We start from the raw sequence: 18,841 nt of genomic DNA, 5'->3' as shown, positions 1-18,841 counted from the left end.
AATGAAATTTGTAATCTGATCAAATTTGTAAAATATTTTTGTATATTCATCACATTTCTTTCATGGAGCTCTGGTTGTCAGACCACAATCAGTGCAATTATGAGCAGCCAGCTGGAGTGTCGGCATTTTCAGCACTCTGGGGGACACGCCGGCTGTACTACACTCACAGCCTCTGGCTGCAAGCCAATGGGACACCTGCCAGTAAGAAAGAGAGGTTAAAGTGGATTTTTGTAATTGTGAGTTCCATAAAACCATCTACCATGCTGTTTTGAAGCTAGAATAGCTTGTCTGCAGATTGCTACTGCTTTTACAAAAAGAAAATGGGTGGCTTTTTATTCCCAGTATCTTTTGGACCTGTTGGAATAGTTTCTTATTATAGCCACAGACTGTATTTTATACTTCTGAGCTATAAGCAATATATGGAGTCCTTTCAACTCTAACACAGGTTGTTATTAAAGAAAAAAAAAACTAGGGCAATACGGCAATGGGAATAAAATTGATATCATACAGTTTTCCTAATTGTACACCAGCAATTTAAGGTGTGGTTAAAACACAAATATTTCACAAACAGCCCAATAAACAGCTCAATAGGAAGCTTTCGTAACGTTGGTCAAATACTTATTCTAATGCTGTACTGCATTATAACTTAATACAAAAGTTAGAATTCATAAAGTAATGTTGCAGATTTTAAAATATATTACATTTAGAATGCTAAATAAGTATTGATATGGACATTTAAGTATTTTAATAATATCCTTGTAAACTAATCTTTAAAATAAAAAGTAATCAGAGTTTTAAAGTGAGAAAAAAAATTTTTAATGACTGAACACAAAACTTCCCCTACACTTGTCCCATAGGACAGAGAGCAAAGTGGGCAGTGCCCTACTCTCCAAAACCCACACAGTGTATCTGCTCAAGTCTCTGGACTGTTTCTTCAGTAAAGTCTGTTACCCACCACACACTGGGAGGTTGTGAAGCTGTACCTGGTGAATTCTTGCTGGTGATATCAAAGGCACTAACCTTACAGTGTCAGGTGGGCCTGGGTGATTTTTAAAAAAAGGAAAAATAAAGACTGGACATTTTTATTTATGTTTTATGCTAGGAATGAAAAACTTTTTGGGTAAAAAATAAAATTTCACAAACTACAGGAAAATTCAAGTTGCAAAAGTTCCCTTTCATTGTGTATACATAATGATTAGTCATATTACAGGAGGAAGGGGTTAACAACTAATCCCATTCTTGTTCATCAGATCAAAATGTATTTTCAAGAAACAAATATTACAACCACTGGTTATGCTCATTAAAATACCTGGAGATTTCCTTTCCCTATTTTTGAATTTTTCAAAATCTTCATCTTGCTCACTTTACATTTGAGGAAAAGGATTTCTTCTCCTACTGCATAACTTTCTCTTTTGACTATTCATACATTCATCCTCTCTATTCTCTTGTAATTGGTAAACCACAGGATTGCAGTATCTGGTATACTCTCGAATGTAAGATAAAGTGTATTTGGTGTATTTCTCAAAGCAACAGAAAGTATATTCTGGGTGTCACAATCAATTTATCTTGTGATCATAGTGTGTAATGCCTATGATGTTACATAGAAACAACCCATACCAGCAGTCCTCAAGAAAATGTAAATAAAGTCTTCTCATGGGTAATGCAGATATAAATGTTTAAACAGAATCCATTTCTAAATCCTTAATTTTCATATGTACGGTTTCCTAAAACTGATCTGCCTGAGGACGCACTTTCAAGTCACCAGTATTTTGTCTCTCTTTTGCCTTTCACAATTGTCCTCTTTCTCCTTTATAAAAAAGAAAACATACTTCTCACCCACCGCAAACCTTATTATGGTGCATTGTCTTCCCAGGTGTAAGTCACCAGAGCATAATACAAAGGGGAAACTCAATAATTCATTGATCCTGAAGGATAATCCCTTAAACAAAGCAGCAAAAATTGAAGGGGATGATGCTTGTTTCATCCTGACAAGACCCTGTGTCTATCAGTCTATCTGACTGTTTACAAATCAATCAAAATATCCATCTAATTCTATCTCACAATTAGAATTCAGAAGTGAGAATGGTTGTCGTGGAGTGTATTACCAGGTTGATTTGATCTAAAAGGTGAAGTCAGGCTTGTTACTGACAGACAGTAAGTCTGACTTAGCTAAGTAGTTTGGCAAAAAGGACGGATTTAGCCAATTAGATTTTATGGTGAACATTTTTCAAGACTGAATGAAACAAGCACCTCCAAAGTTTTGAAAAAATTTATACAGTACAAAATGTTTAAAAATATTGTCTCTGTAGCCTGAAACTTATGATAAGAAGTATTTTAGATATCAGCTTTAAAATATGCAAAGAGGTACATCACTTTTAAAAATTATTTTAGGAGGCAAATTAAGCAAAAAAAAATTGAAGAGCACAAATAAATACAACTTATATTTCCACCTGACAGCAGTCCTTTCTCATCTCCTCTCCTTGTTCTCATTTTGCCTGCGTCCTTTATGTTATGCTCATGATGAATATTATTTCATTCTGTCATGACTGCCCAAAATACCTGCACAAAAGCTAAAGCCATCAACAAATAACAAAAGCTAAAGTATCTTAGACTAAGATAATTCTACCTGCCTTTTCTTTAGCTTTACCCAATCCTCTGACATACTTACAGAATCCTCTACAAGCCATTCTATAGGGAAAAGACATACCATTCATCAGTGGCTTCTGCATTGAGTTCACACTGTATCCTCCTCTATTCAATATTCATAGAGAACAATTTTGATTTATGCCTCACCTTTAAAACCAAGTACTGAAGAGCAACATTTTTACATTCATTCTCTCAAACAGGGATTTACTGAGCACCTATCATGCCCAGGTATAGTGCCATATACTAGAATCTAAAGATGGATAAGTAAGTTGTGGTCTATTTGGGAAAAGACAGATAAGCAGAAAAATTACAAAATAATGTGAAAAAATTATTATATAAAATAAATGTATAAAAGTTATTTTATATCAAAATCAAAATATCATAAAAACCAAACAGCCCAATCCAAAAATGGGCAGAAGACCTAAATAGACATTTCTACAAAGAAGACATCCAGATGGCCAACAGGCACATGAAAAGATGCTCAATAGTGCTAATTATTAGAGAAATTTAAATCAAAACTACAATGAGGTATCATCTCACACCAGCCAGAATGGCCATCTATGAAAAGTCTACAAATAATAAATGCTAAAGAAGGTGTGGAGAAAAAGGAACCCTCCTACACTATTTGTAGGAATGTAAATTGGTGCAGTCACTATGGAGGACAGTACGGAGATTCCTTTAAAAACTGAAAATAGACTTACCATATGATCCAGCAATCCCACTCCTGGGCATATATCTGGAGAAAACTATAATTTGAAAAGACATATGCACCTCAATGTTTATAGCAGCTCTATTTACAATAGCCAAAGCATGAAAGCAACCTAAGTGTCCATCAACAGATGACTGGATAAAGAAGATGTGGTTTATATATACAATGGAGTATTACTCAGCCATAATAATGACTGAAATAAAAAATGCTATATTGTTAAAAATAAATAAATAAATAAAAATAATGAATGAAATATAAACATCCACAGCAACATGGATGGACCTAGAGATTACCATATTGAGTGAAGTAAGTCAGACAAATGAGAAAGACAAACATCATATGATATCACTTACATGTGGAATCTTAAAAAAAAAATACAAATTTTACTTATAAACCAAAAACAGACTTACGGACATGGGAAATAAATTATGGTTACCAAAACAGAAAGGGCGGAAAGGGATAAATTAGTGGTTGGGGATTAACAGACACACATTACTAAAAGTAAAGTAGATAAACAACAAGGACCTACTCTATAGTACAGGGAAGTACATTCAATTTCTTATAATAACATATAATGGAAAAGAATCTGAATAGATATATATGTATATATGTGTATAACTGAATCACTTTGCTGTACATCTGAAACTAACACTGAAAATCAACTAAACATTTCAATAAAAAAATTTTTAACAGTTAAACTTACTTACACACAATAGATTCAACACTTGTTAGCTATTATAATTATGATTACTGTCATAGTCAAGTTATATATCAAATACTATGGAAATACAGAGGAATGACTCCACAATAGAAAACGAGGAAACAGATTCGTATAGTACATAACATCTGAAACAGATTTTAAAGACTTAGCCAGAGAAAACACAAAAGTAAAGGCATTCTAGGCAGAACAGAAAGATCAAAGAAATAGAGTGTAGAAAGAATATGGTAAATACAGGGAACCATGAAAAGTTCAAAGAGGCTGAAACATTGAATGTATAGGACAAAATATCAAAATATGAATTCAGAATTTGGTATCTTAAATACCAAACCAGATTTGTTTTTTTCTATAGGCAAAAGAAACTAGAAAATATGTTTGCATAGTAGGAAACTTTTTTTAAGTATGTTTACATGAATGTGTATACAGATTTAGTTTATATACAGATAAAAACCTGGGAGGATAACTGGGTTATCTGAGGAAAAGGTAGGAGAATAGGAAGAATATAATGATTTCTGTATAGCCAACATTTAATCAGAAAGCGTTTCATCTATGCCAGTCTCTGATGATCAACAGAAAAGATAATTGATAATTAGCCTAATTAACGTTTGATGAATGTTGAAAATGTGTTTTTCATTAAAGAAAAAAGTTAGTGATGTTCCAGATCTGTAGACTGGCCAAAAGATTTCAGAAGCACTCCACTACTCTGCATGAATACTTAAAAGAATCCAGCAAACTTTGTAGGCTATACACTTAGGTAAAGCATCAGAGATATGTCTTCTTTGTCCACTCATTGGTTTGAAGGATCATGGTGCCAGATGACAACTATAAGGACAGAAGTCTGTCCCTAAAATATGTTCACATACATACGGAGTGCATTTTTCATGCAAAGTATTGTCAGAGCACCGAAATAGCAGTTGGAATGTTATCAAGCTTATAAAAAAAGGAGCATAAACTATTTTGTGCTTCCCGTTTTTTTTTAAATAAACATTTGTATGCTTAATGAAATTTGATATAAAGCTTCCCTTCATTATAACTGATAACAATGCTGGGAGGGTATAGCTTAGTGGTAGAGTGCATGCTTAGCATGCATAAGGTCCTGGGTTCAATCCTCAGTATCTCCATTTAATAAACAGACAAACAAACAAACAAACCTAATTAAAGAGTATGTCTCATCATATTAGCTTAGATCTATTTGAAACAATAAAATTTCCTAATTGATGGAAGGAAGAGGTGATACAGTAATAAGAAAAAATAATTTACATGTAGCTATATACACTATGATACATACTTCTAAAAGATCTCTCTTCTTTCGGATATTATTGTAATTGTGAGGAGAAGGAAGACTTCAGCCATGGATTAAAAACTTTACACAGTCTTATCCATGAATTACATAATATAGAATCACGTTTGTATCAAAATTGGGAATGATAAATTTGAAAAGCCTAAGTTTCTATTCAAGGTAAACTTCAACTATATTGAATTTCCACTTCAACACGGAATTGATAAATACAAATGTTTTCCCACACCTTGATTGTGTGTGCTTGCTCAACACTGTGTAACCTGTACATAACAAAAGGCTCAGTATGAGTGAAGGTAATCATTTGAGGTATTTTTAAAAATTAAAAATTGTTTTAATTCCGTTACCTCCATATTTTTGTAAACTTCGTCCTTCACATTTTACCTTTTAAATGTCTTTTTTTGTGTTATTTCATAACTATTCTTCCTTCCTTTTCATGCATAAATTCCTGATTCTTTCCTTTCTGACAATCTCTTTGCTGTCGGTCCCGTGAAACAGACGATGGGTCTTGAGGAGTTATCCTTCCTTTTCATGCATAAATTCCTGATTCTTTCCTTTCTGACAATCTCTTTGCTGTCAGTCCCGTGAAACAGACGATGGGTCTTGAGGAGTTATCTAATTCAAGCTATGCTACACTTAAACCATGACTTCTCAAATTAGGCCAAGTATGAACCAGCTCATTTCAGCTTCTAAATATATATCCCTCAGTCTTTTCACATGTTACCTTTAAACATCATTTTTCAACATTATGCCATAAGAATCTTCACATTGCACCCTTTCTCCTTTCTCATTTTTACCTCACATCAAATTCACTCTATACTCTGTCAACTCTTCTCTAACATACTATGGTTTTGCCTTATTTTCCTCCAAACCTGAGCCATTTCAGGGAAAACTGCAAAGGAAAAAACTGCAGGAATCTTGCTTTAACCCAGAGGTATAATCAGTGTACTTTTAGGACTTATCTTGCTGTCACACAAATTGAAGAAAGAAGAGACCAAGGAGAAGGAGTTCTCCTTTACCCACTTTCAGCACCCTTCAAACAAATCAATCTCTGCTAACTCTTGACCAAACCAATTGTGGCAGGAGCCCCTAAACTTCAGCCTTTGGTCTAAGCCACAGGCAAGGCTAAGGAGTACAAGTAGTGAGAGAAAAGCTGAAATATTATTAGAAAAAGTTCTCTGGATTCTGAATTTGGATAGATAAACATTACCTTATCATTGTGGTGCTTTTTTCTTTGTGTTCTTTTCATGAAAGAATAATAAAGGGCTTAGGACAGAAGGAAAAGAGCTAAGAAATGTGATCATAGGAAATTGACATAAAGTTAGATACCTAAGGGAAGTCAGGGTTCCTTTTGGATGAGCAGATGAATGCATACACGTCATTTCCTTACCCTAAATTCGTAAGTTGAATTGATTGAGCAAGATCGAAACCACAGTTGGTTAAATATCTGTTACTATAACTCTGGTATACTTTTCTGTGGTGGGTACTTTCAACTCTTTAATCTCCTAATCATTTTTGGCTAGGTGTGGCTATCAGGAGAAACTGACCAAACCACATGATTAAATTCCATTTTAAGGCCTGCAATATATAGCACCACCTTACAATGATGAAATACCTACATGGGTTCTTAAAATCTTTTCATTCCATTCTTCATCCATTCCATTCTTATGTAAGAGAAACAATCACTGCAAAGAAGCATTCCTTTCAATGATTTAGTTTTGAAAATGGAATGAACCAAAATCTAAACTTTGAGTCTCATTTGTTTAACACTAAGTCATAGACTAACTTCCAAACAGAATGTCCTATGTACTATGCTGTTCCATTTTGATCTCTTAGATGTGGTGGCAAAAGCCAAATGATAGTGACCCAGCACTTTCCTGCTTTCTTTACATGTCCTGAGGTAGCAGCATTTTAAAACTGACTTCACCTCTAAAGACAACTGTAATAAAATAATGAAGAGAAAAATTATTTTAACCCAATATATGTGAGAATATATACTGCTCTTTATGATAAATGAAAAAGATTATAAAATGACCTGTCTTAGCTGGGGCTGCTATAACAGAAAACTACAGACTAGATGGCTTAAATGACAGATGTTTACTTCTCATAAGTCTGGAGGCTGGGAATTCCAAGATCAAGGTGGTCACATGTTCAGTGTCTAGTGAGTGCTCACTTCCTGGCATATGGAGAGCTGCCTTCTCCTTGTGGGCACACACACGGTCTTTCATTGGTGCTTGATCATGAAAAGAGAAAGCTCTGGTGTCTCTTCCTCTTCTTATAAGGGCACTAATCCCATCATGAGGACTCTACACTCATGACTTCATCTAAACCTAATTACTTCCCGAAGACCCCACCTCCAGATACCACCACATTGGGGATGTTCAACATTGGAATTGGAGGTGGGGGAGACAAACATTAAGTCCATGACATTTCACTCTTACCCTCCAAATTCATGTCGTTCTCATGTACAAAATACATTTGTTCCATCCCAATAGCCTCAATAGTCTTACTTCATTCCAGTATCAACTCTAAAGCCCAGAGTCTTACCTGAATATCATCTAAATCAGATATAACTGAGACTCTAGGTTTTCACTGATAGAAACTTAATCACAATGAACATCACTAAATTTTTACACGTTTGTCTGACCATTTTCTCATAAATTCCTAGGAACGAAACACATTTAAGGATTATTATTCAGATGGTCATGATCTCGGCCCTGCCCACTCCTCTAGCCTTATTTCCACCTCTTTGCAATCTCAAGTCATATTAGCCTTCTTTTGGTTTCCTCTCATTTCATGAACTTTGATCTTGCTCTTCCGTCTTCTAAAATACTTTTTTACTGACCTTACTCTTTTTGCTAAGTTACTCTTACTAATCTTACATATTCCTAGTCAATGTACTTCCTCAAGGAAGCCTTCCCTGAGTAGATGAGGTTCCCCTAATAAATACTTGTCAAACTCCCTAAAATTTTCCTTCATAGCTCTTACCAGACTGGTACTTTCATGTAAGTGTCTTTCCCACTAGACTGCAAATTCTTTGAGATTAGGGACTGGGCTGTTTTGCTCACTACTGTATCTCAGAACTCAGCACAATGCTTGGAGCACAGTAAGTATTTAGTGTTTATACAATTAATGCCCTCTAGAAAAGTCATATCAGTTTATGCTTCCACAAGCCCATTTCCCAATACCCTTGTCACCAGTTAAGAAGAAAGTTATTTTAAGGGGTCGAAACAAAGTTAAATAATGAAGTTCTTGTGTGTTTGTGTCAGGGAAGCAGAAAAAACTTCTTTTGTCAGTTACAGTGTGTCAGTTTCTGGTGTACAGCATAATGTTTCAGTCATATATAAACCATACATATATTCATTTCCATACTCTTTTTGATTAGAGGTTACTACAAGATATTGAATGTAGTTCCCTGTGCTATACAGAAAAAATTTATTGTTCATCTATTTTATATATAGTAGTTAGTATTTGCAAATCTCAAACTCCCAATTTATCCCTTCCCACTCTCTTTCCCCTTGGCAACCAGAAATTTGTTTACTATGTCAGTGAATCTGTTTCTGTTTTGTAGATAAGTTCATTAATATCTTTTTTCTTTTTTTCTTTCTTTTTTTTTAGATTCCACATATGAGTGATAGCATATGCTATTTTTCTTTCTCTTTCTGGCTTACTTCACTTAGAATGACTATCTCCAGGTCCAACCATATTCCTGCAAATGACATTAGTTTATTCTTTTTATGGTTGAGTAGTATTCCATTGTATAAATATACCACATCTTCTTTATCCAGCCATCAGTCAGTGAACATTTAGGTTGTTTCCATGCCTTGGCTATCGTATATAGTGCTGCTATGAACATTGGGGTGCAAATATCTTTTCCAATTAAGAGTTCTTTCTGGATATATGCAGTGGGATTGCTGGATCATATGGTAAGTCTAACTTTAGTTTTTTGAGGAATCTCCATACTGTTTTTCATAATGGCTGCTCGAAACTGCACTCCCACCAACAGTGTAAGAGGGTTCCCTCTCCAGCATTTATGGTTTGTGGACCTTTAAATGATAGCCATTCTGACTGGTGTGAGGTGAAACTTCATTGTAATTTTGATTTGCATTTCTCTGATAATTAGGAATATTGAGCATTTTTTTCAATTGACCATTTGTATGTCTTCATTGGAGAATTGCTTGTTTTGGTATTCTGCCCATCTCCTGTATTGTGTTGTTTGTTATTAAGTTGTATGAGCTGTTTATATATTCTGAAAGTTAAACCTTTGTCAGTCACATCATTTGCAAATATTTTCTCCCATTCTGTAGATTGTTGTTTTGTTTTGCTTATGGATTCCTATGCTGTGCAAAAGTTTGTAAGTTTAATTAAGTCCCATTTGTTTATTTTTGCTTTTATTTCTATCACCTGGGAAACAGAAATTTTTTAAAGGTACATTTAACATAGTGTTGCCTTGGTAAGTAGATAATGGAATAAGTTTGATTCCTTAAAAATCTATCTGCTAAAGGATTCTCTCATATTAACAAATTAGAAAATTAAAAATTTTTTTTCAACAAATATTTACTGAGAGCTTACCATGTGATAGGGTAAGGAAAAACAAGGACAAGACTAACATACCCCTTATCTGAAGAAGCTTAGGACTTTTCTAAGATCATAAAGGTTTAGTCAGGCATCACCAGGAAGAGAAAGTGTTTTTCACTCTTTTACACCACTGGAGTACAATTTATTGGACTCAACTTTGGTCACTTTAGAATTATTTTTGTGCCCTCCTTTTTTTTCTTCTTTCACATGAACTGGATAACCTTTTCCCAGTGTAGCTGCATCATCCTGTCAGTTCTAATTCTACTTATAACTCCTAGCTTACATCCTTAAGTATCTCCTGTTGGGATGAATGCAAGTATCTTTTATCCAACTCTCATATATTATCACCAAAGCATAGATGTGTTCATGCTATTCACCCACTCAGAAATACAACTGTCTCCAAAAATCTAAACACATTAGCTTGGAGTTCAAGACCCCTCAAAAATCTCAATTTACCTTACTGGAATTATCTTTTACTTCTCCCCACATACGTGTTTTACTCTAGCCAAATCTGACTAGATACTCATTACTCTCTAAAAATGCCCTGAACTTTCTTACACCCCACACTTTGATCATGAAATATCCTCCCCATTTCTACTGTGAAATTGGAGACAACCTTTAGCCCCAGTTCAAATACCTCATCCTTCATTATGCCTGAAGTGACCTATCCCTTTTGTAATTATTACAGCATTCTTGGGTTTCACACTTTGTTTTGTACCACTGTTACTTATATAAATAATGTCATTTTCCTCCCAAATACTAACATAAGTAGAGATATAATGTAGTCTGTCCATCACCCCCCAAACATTCAAACAAACAGAGAGAGAGAGAGAATACAGAACAGAAGACAGTGACTATGAGAGTTTTATGGGCTTCTTACCTTTAGAATACTTATATTTCTCATTGTAAAATCCTAAATGGTCTTCAGATTATGATTAAGCTTTTCATGTGGTTTAGTCACAAGGAAGAAAAGCACTGATTATGTTAACTTAATGGACTTTAGTGTATTGTCAGTCATATTTCTCCCTGTAAGTTACAATGAATGGGGCATTTTGATTTCATATAGATCAGTTTTAAGAGTTTGGGTAATTGTGAGTATATCTTTAAAAGTGGATTTCCATGCTGACAAAAATCAGATTTTTTAATCTGTAAGGTTAGGGCCAGGTTCTAGAGTATACTAAATTCACCCAACTAATAAATGCCACCCTGAGATATATAGTTTCTTCTTTAGGGAGTAAATAACAAGAATCTCAATATTCCTTCACAGCTACATAAAGAAACATATTACGTACTTTTAATATTAAAATACTTACAACCATTACACCTAGAACAAAAATGGATAAAATTGTTAAATAAATAAAAGGTTGGTTTTCTAAAAATAAAATAATTAACAGGTTGCTCTTTGCTTAGAAAACAAATTACCTACGTATTAAAAAAACTACAACTTCCTTCAATACTAAGAAAAAACGATATTTGACATCAACATAAAATGGAAATGCTTTAGAAACAATAAAAACTGATGAGTTCATTTTATATTATTTATATATAAGGATGGTTAATACAAATAACTTTACAATTTACTACATTTAAAACTTTTTTCTTTCTAAATTGTTACTATAACATCTTTTCAGTCTTACAGAACATGGTAGACCACAACAGCTCTTTGCCTTAAAGTAAAGTACACAGCTTATTTTGTCTTCTTCCTCAAAAACCTCAAAACCAAAGAAGCTATTTAAAGCAAAAAAAGGAAAAGCATAATATACATGTAAAGCATTGCTCAATAGGGAGAAGAATTTTTCTATTGTTAGTATATGGATCTTAAAATCTAGCCACAAGCAACCAATAGTCTAGTTCTGCTTGTCAGTACTTTAGTAGTTGATTTGTAAAGGTAAACAATTTTTTATTTATGGTCAGTCAGCAAACTGTTTAACAACATTGACTTTAAAAGCCTGACTGTGTTTTAAAAATGCATATGAAAGGACGACTCTGAGAAACCACCATCAAGCACTTTATCATTTGTGAGTATATATATAAAAGTTAAATATAAAATAGAAATATAATTAAACTTCAACCCAATCATTTCTCTTTTATTGATATTTACCATCAAACCAATGAATAATGAACAACTGCCATGTGTCTTCTAAAGCATGGTCTAGTTAAAGAAAGTGGGGAAAAAGGTCATATTGATTACCCTTCTTATTTATAGGAACATCATATTATACTGTCTTATTAATAGAACTGACTACAATTTTAATTACATTACCTCTATCAAGTCAAGTAGACAAATTTTCCTTAAGAACTGATAAGTCAGAATTTCTCCATTAACTGTTAGTTTTTCTCAGTCAGAAAAAAAAAGAATGAAAAATACGTAGGTTTACCTAATGAGCTACTAGGGTAATAAATGCCTGAAATGCCCTTTGAGCAGCCTGATGTAATCAGCAAGAATCTACAGTGTTGCAGAAGATTTCGTATGTCCCAAAGTCACTTATTCTAACATTCTACGTGTAAAATTTTCCTCATATCTAATCTAAATTATTCATGCCACAGGGTAAATTGATTTCTTTTTGCTTAACCTTCAGTGAAGATTGAGAACATCTGTTCTCCATCTTTTACACATAAATTAAATACCTCTAATTCTTCTCTGGAATAATAATAATCCCTGCTACTTTAACATTTTTCTTTTAGGTTTCTTTTTCAACCCTTTAATCATCTCTGTGGTACTCCTCTGAACTTTCTCCAAGTTCTCCATGTCCTTCTTTAGTGGTAGAGCCCAGAACTAGAAACAATGCTCTCATAAGGGTCTGACCAAGTACAATGGGAAAATAATCTCAAGTTTCCTACATTTTTGATTATTACTTATGTGACCTTGTATTGTGCTTGCTTTAACCACGGCACTACAATGTTAACCCATAATAATACTATATGCCTTTACTACTAAGGGGCTTTTCAACTTAAATATAGTCAGTTACTCATCCTCTGGAGTTTATGCTATTTTTCCTCTTTATCCATATTGCTTTATATTTGTTCCCTACAATATTTCATTATCCTAGTTTCTAACCAATATTCCAATTTGCTAAATTATTTTAGTCTAACACCACTTTATACTGTGATATAAGATACTGATGTCTCTTACCATATTTGCTCTAATTTTATTTTATTTTATTTTATTTTTTAACATTTTTTATTGATTTATAATCATTTTACAATGTTGTGTCAAATTCCAGTGTTCAGCACAATTTTTCAGTCATTCATGGACATATACACACTCATTGTCACATTTTTTTCTCTGTGATTTATCATAACATTTTGTGTATATTTCCCTGTGCTATACAGTGTAATCTTGTTTATCTATTCTACAATTTTGAAATCCCAGTCTATCCCTTCCCACCCTCTACCCCCCTGGTAACCACAAGTCTGTATGCTTTGTTTTTGTTTGTTTGTTTGTTTTTTTATTTTTTTGCTCTAATTTTAATTGTCAATAATTTATTAAGAATATTAGAACACCTAACCATCACAAGTCTATAATTGGAATTTAAGTGTTCTTAAAAAAACCAACATGCCAAAATTCATCATCCTTTGAAGAAATATGATTATGGAGGCCTTGTCAAATTTGCTCCATCACCTTCAGCCCAACACTCACTGTCTCAGAGGCTAGTGGGTAGAAGATCGGAAAAACCAAAATGCTGCCATAATTTCAAAAAGCTAGATTAAAAATTTCCCAATATATTGACCAGTTTCTTTTGCAGAAAACAATGAAAAGCTTGCAGGATCACAATACATTATAACTATTGGGTTACCTTGCTCCACTAGGCCTTCTATTCTGTCATTAACTGAAAAAGATTTGTTTGAACAAGTTTATCAAAAAAGGTATTTTCATAATGACCTTATTATCTGTGGAGCTACATCAGATAAAATACCAAGAAAATTAAATTGACGTGGTTTCCACTGATTAGGAACTTATTAACATGGAAGTATATATAAAGTCCAGCAAGTCACTTATTGCTATCACAAAGACATGAATTATATATTAAATACTATTCAAGAGTAAGTGTACTTAAGAGATGAAAGATAAAGATCAGTGCTTAACTGCCATGGAGAAGAAAAGTAATCATGATGTTCTGTACTCCATCTGAACAAAGCTTCTAGTCAACTTTAAAAAATATTAAGTGAACACAAATATTGTCCTCTACAAAGTGCAGAAGCAAAAGATGTTTATAACTGATAAAATAAGAAATAAAGGTTAATTCATTGTTTAAAGTGAAAATGGTAACCAAAAGAGGAATTAAAAATGATTAACTATATTAAGAAGATGGGCATACAGTCAGTGGTTTGAATCAGTGAAATTATTATCTGTAAAAGAAGCAAAAAGTATATAAAATTGACAAATCAAAAATTGTCATAGAAATCATATTATTTATAGATAGAGTACTAACTCCCAGAAATAATAGCTGACAAAGAATGGGGCAAGACACTATTGTTTATTACCATAATAATACATTATTTTGATGTTAAAAAAACTTAATGAAAAAAATTCTATTCTACACAAGTTTGATTAAAACACATTCCATGATTAAAAGAAATTTAGAACAGATTAGATGACAATGATACAAATACATTTCAATATAAAACAGAATATTCAATAATCACAGGGAATCATTAATGGTTTTTCTTAGCCAAAAAAAATTTGCAGGGTATCTCCAGGCATATATATAATCTCTATTTTCTCATTATTTTCTTGGGTATATATGAAATTTAAGATCTCTTATCTTGATTCCTCTTTCAGTTAAAAGAAAAAAAAGGGTAACATTGCCATTCCCAGATGACAAGTACTGTATTTCAAATAAGCATAATGGTAATATTACACTCACAAAAAAAACCCATGACATATCACTGCCTATACGGCTCTAAATGATCTGACCGTGCTATCTTGACAGTACTATGTTCCTATCTAAGATTCATCTCATCCAGGAAGAATTTTCTTCTGATTCTTCTGGTGGTCTCTCTTTTAAGCTCCAGTTGCACTTAAATTATTGATTAATTATATCCTGTAGGGGGAGAGTATAGCTCAAATGGTAGAGTACATGTACAGCCTGCACAGGGTCCTGGGTTCAATCCCCAGTACTGCCTCTAAAAATAAATAAATTTAATTACCTCTCCCCCCTCCAAACAAAAACAAACAAAAACTATATCTTGCCTCATATTTTTCATTGTTCTTTTTTCCATTTAGTTTTATCTCTCCAATTAGTTTGCAAGCCTATGGGAGAAAAGGCAATGATTTCTATTGCTTCTGTATCCTCTTTATTTTTTAAAAATATTTTATTTATTTATTATATTACTTAATTATTTCATTTTAGCAGGGGAACAGGTAATGGGTTTATTTATTTTTAGAGGAGGTACTGGTGATTGAACCTAGGACCTTGTGCATGCTAAGCATGCGCTCTATCACTTGAGCTATACCCTCCCCTAGTATCTTCTTTAACAGAGTTCCAGCACAGATTCTAGAATAACCCCATCCCTCATCTATATGAATAACTTGTCTTCTCATCTATAAAATGTGAAAAATAGTAACTACAGTTTCTAGAATTGCTTTGTGGATAAACTTAGGTATTGTATATGTACTGTCCATATTAGGACACTAAGAGCTTAAAATAAATGTTATTGATATTTTAATTATTATTGCTTTAGTTAATATTAATAAGATTTGTGAACTAATTGATTAGGTTAGTCTCATTCAGTACTTACTGGGAATTGGTCTTTTGCAGTTATGTTTGACAATGCTAGTAACTGACTTTTTAACTGACTTTTCTTTCATCTCTTTATTAAAACTTAACCGCAAATTCCAAATTTCACGTCAGTAAACTGCATAATTTAGAAATAACAATAACTTTTTTATTAAACATAATGAAGCAATTAACAATATCCTACTTTCTGTAGAGTCACAATTAAATTCACAAAACGGACACTAAAAGATGATATTTGTAGAATTATAATGAAACTAAGAACAAGCTAGGAACTGCCTCACAATTTATTTTGAATCTTCAATAAGGTTTTCTTGGAGGTTGCCAAACTAAAAAATTACTAGCCTTAATGTAGTTAAGATAAATGAATTGTCAGGAAAGGTTTTGTGGCAAGTATGAAGGCCTATTTGGCTGGTGAATATTTTCGATCTGCCAATTAAAAGAATCCTTAACCTTTCTTCCAAAACAACTATTCTTCTAGTCTCATGAGCACTGTAAAAGTGGTCAGCTTTTTTTTTTTTTGGAATAGTTATAAATCAAATTTTAAATCCCCAAAGTGCTCTTGCTGTTTTTTGGCGAAATCTAGTATATCTTTTAGTTTATTCCTCTTGTTTCTTGCCCCTTACACTGCTTCCAAGACTAAAAATTTTTCTGAGCAAAAGTCCTAATGTCCATTCATGGATTCATCATAACACAAAGGTGTGTTGCAATGTTCTATCACAAAACCATCATATTGATGGGAACATCAACATGAATATAACATGAAAATGAGTCTATATAGATAGTTTAAAAATATAATGACAATGATATGTTAAAACTGTACAAAGGCAAAGCAATAATAACCCCAGGTAGAAATTTTTTAGACACAAAGAACAACATTCCAGAATTCAGACTGACCCTCAAAATACCAAAATAGTTGGAAAATTTATCTTCATCCAAGGTTTCAAGTTCCATTATGAACTTACTCAATTCCTATGCTACATAGGACATGATTCTCCTTTCATAAAGGAATTATAATAGCAAAAGGGAAATTAAACTGTGACACCCATATTCAACATTACTGAACCAAAAAAAAAAAAGTTCAGCCAAAGTAAAGATAGTATTTTACCCACTCAAATCAAATGAATTCTCTAAATCCATCTTTAGCCTGTCATGGCACTTAGCCACTAAGGTTTCAAAATAGTGACCACTTGAGAGATAAAACACAAAACGACCTTGGATAAACAGAATTGGGTTTACCCTACCCATGGGAAATGAGTAAAAAGGAAATGAAATACTCTCTCTAAAGCATGGTAAAGATGCTATTTTAATAACATTAACATTATCAGCTTCATTTAAATTAATTTTTTAGAATTTGTGTTAGTATTAAAATAGGTCTAGGAACACATTTAATAAAACTAAAAATACATACTCTTCAGGAATGAAGTTATTTCAGAAAATATGCCTGGAATTGATCATCACTGTCATAACATTAAATTATATATATTTAATTCTGTTTCTTTATTTTTTAAATTGCTTCCTTCCATCCCCTAATTTCATTATTGCATTCCTGACTCCTAGCTCAAACACAAACACATACGTTCATACAATAAAGTGATGCTAAGAAACCATTCATATTTGAATGAAATTTTTTTAGTACCAGGGTTCCTACTTTAAATAGACATATTTTTAGCTTACATTTAAATAGTTAAAAAATGTATGTAATTTTAGGTTTTGTCAATGTATTTCATACATCCAATTCATCAATATGATAATTATTTTGCAAGCATGACAAGGAATCACAAAAATAAAATAGAGCAAGGCAGACATTTCTAATAATAATTCACTGAAATAATGTCAGCTATAAATATTTTATCTTGAAAAGTAAAACATTTTTGTAGGTCTCATGCTAATTAGCTCTCCTCAGAAAAAAAAAGAGAGAGAGAGAGAGTGCGTGCGCCCTGATCTCTGCAAAAGGAGAACTGCATCCTGTTCTTGGTTGTGGTGTGTCGGTGAACCTCTCCACAATTATGTCAAATGAAGATTGCTATTCTTTTCCTGCATAAGAATGGAAAGCATGCAATATGAAGGAAGCACTGAACAACAGGACCCCATCCCCCAGGATCCAGAGAGCAGTTGGCTAGCCCCAAAGAGCCATGCTTTCCAGTTCTTGTCTTAGGGAAAACATCTTACACCTTTCTCGTTTAGCATTTTATGTCTTTTGTTTACATGCATTTTTATCCCTTCCAGGGATCCCCTCTGTGAATGTCTCTTCAAATTAACTCCAGCGAATAACACTATATTAACATTTATCACTTTGCTCAAACTCTATTTTGCTGGGAAGCTGGAATTTATTAGGGATTTTAAGTTTCAACCAAATATTGATGCAGCTGCTCCCTAAAGTCTTAGGAGAATGTTCAAATCGTGTATTTTGGAGAATGAACATTGAAGGTGTTCAGCTCTCCATCTTTGCTTTCCTTCCATATTTCAACTCACTTTTATTTAGCTTTTAATTTTGAATGACGATGTCACATTTTTTTTAGGAGTGATAAGATTAATAGTGATATAGCCACTACTTCAGACAGGGAGCCACTAACTGGGTTTGGTATGGAGTTTGCTTGCAGGTGTGGGTAGGGATGAAGGTAAAAAAGAAGAGTGTCAAGCAAATAGTAAAAGCATAATTAATAGAATTTACTGCACTCAAAACTAGGTATAAAGCTACTCCATGATCCACACACTTATGGTCAGTTAATCTATGACAAAGGAGGCAAGAATATACAATGGAGAAAAGACAGTCTCTTCCATAAGTGGTGCTGGGAAAACTGGACAGCTACATGTAAAAGAATGAAATTAGAGCATTCTCTAACACCATACATAAAAATAAAATAAAAATGGATTAAAGACCTAAATGTAAGACCAGAAACCATAAAAATCCTACATGAAAGCATATGCAGAACACTCTTTGACATGAGTCATAACAATATTTGGGGGGAATCTATCTCCTAAATAAAGGAAATTATAGCAAAAGTAAACAAATGAGACCTAACTAAACACAAAGCTTTTGCACAGTGAAGAAAATCATAGACAAAATGAAAAGAAAATCTACTGAATGGGAGAAAATACTTTCAAATTATATGACCAATAAGGGTTTAATATCCAACATACATAGACAGCTC

General features: G+C 33.2%; 1 protein-coding gene across 1 annotated transcript in view; it reads right to left on the bottom strand.

Moving 5' to 3' along the window:
• Positions 1-18,841, bottom strand: part of ADAMTS6 (ADAM metallopeptidase with thrombospondin type 1 motif 6) — a 254,223-nt gene that overhangs the window by 159,825 nt on the left and 75,557 nt on the right. The gene's annotated exons all lie outside the window — the stretch shown is intronic.

The sequence above is a fragment of the Vicugna pacos genome, chromosome 3 (assembly GCF_048564905.1).
Source record: "Vicugna pacos chromosome 3, VicPac4, whole genome shotgun sequence".
Classification (NCBI taxonomy): Eukaryota; Metazoa; Chordata; class Mammalia; order Artiodactyla; family Camelidae; genus Vicugna; species Vicugna pacos.
The sequence above is the reverse complement of the archived record's forward strand: the minus strand, read 5'-3'. Positions and strand labels throughout refer to the sequence as shown.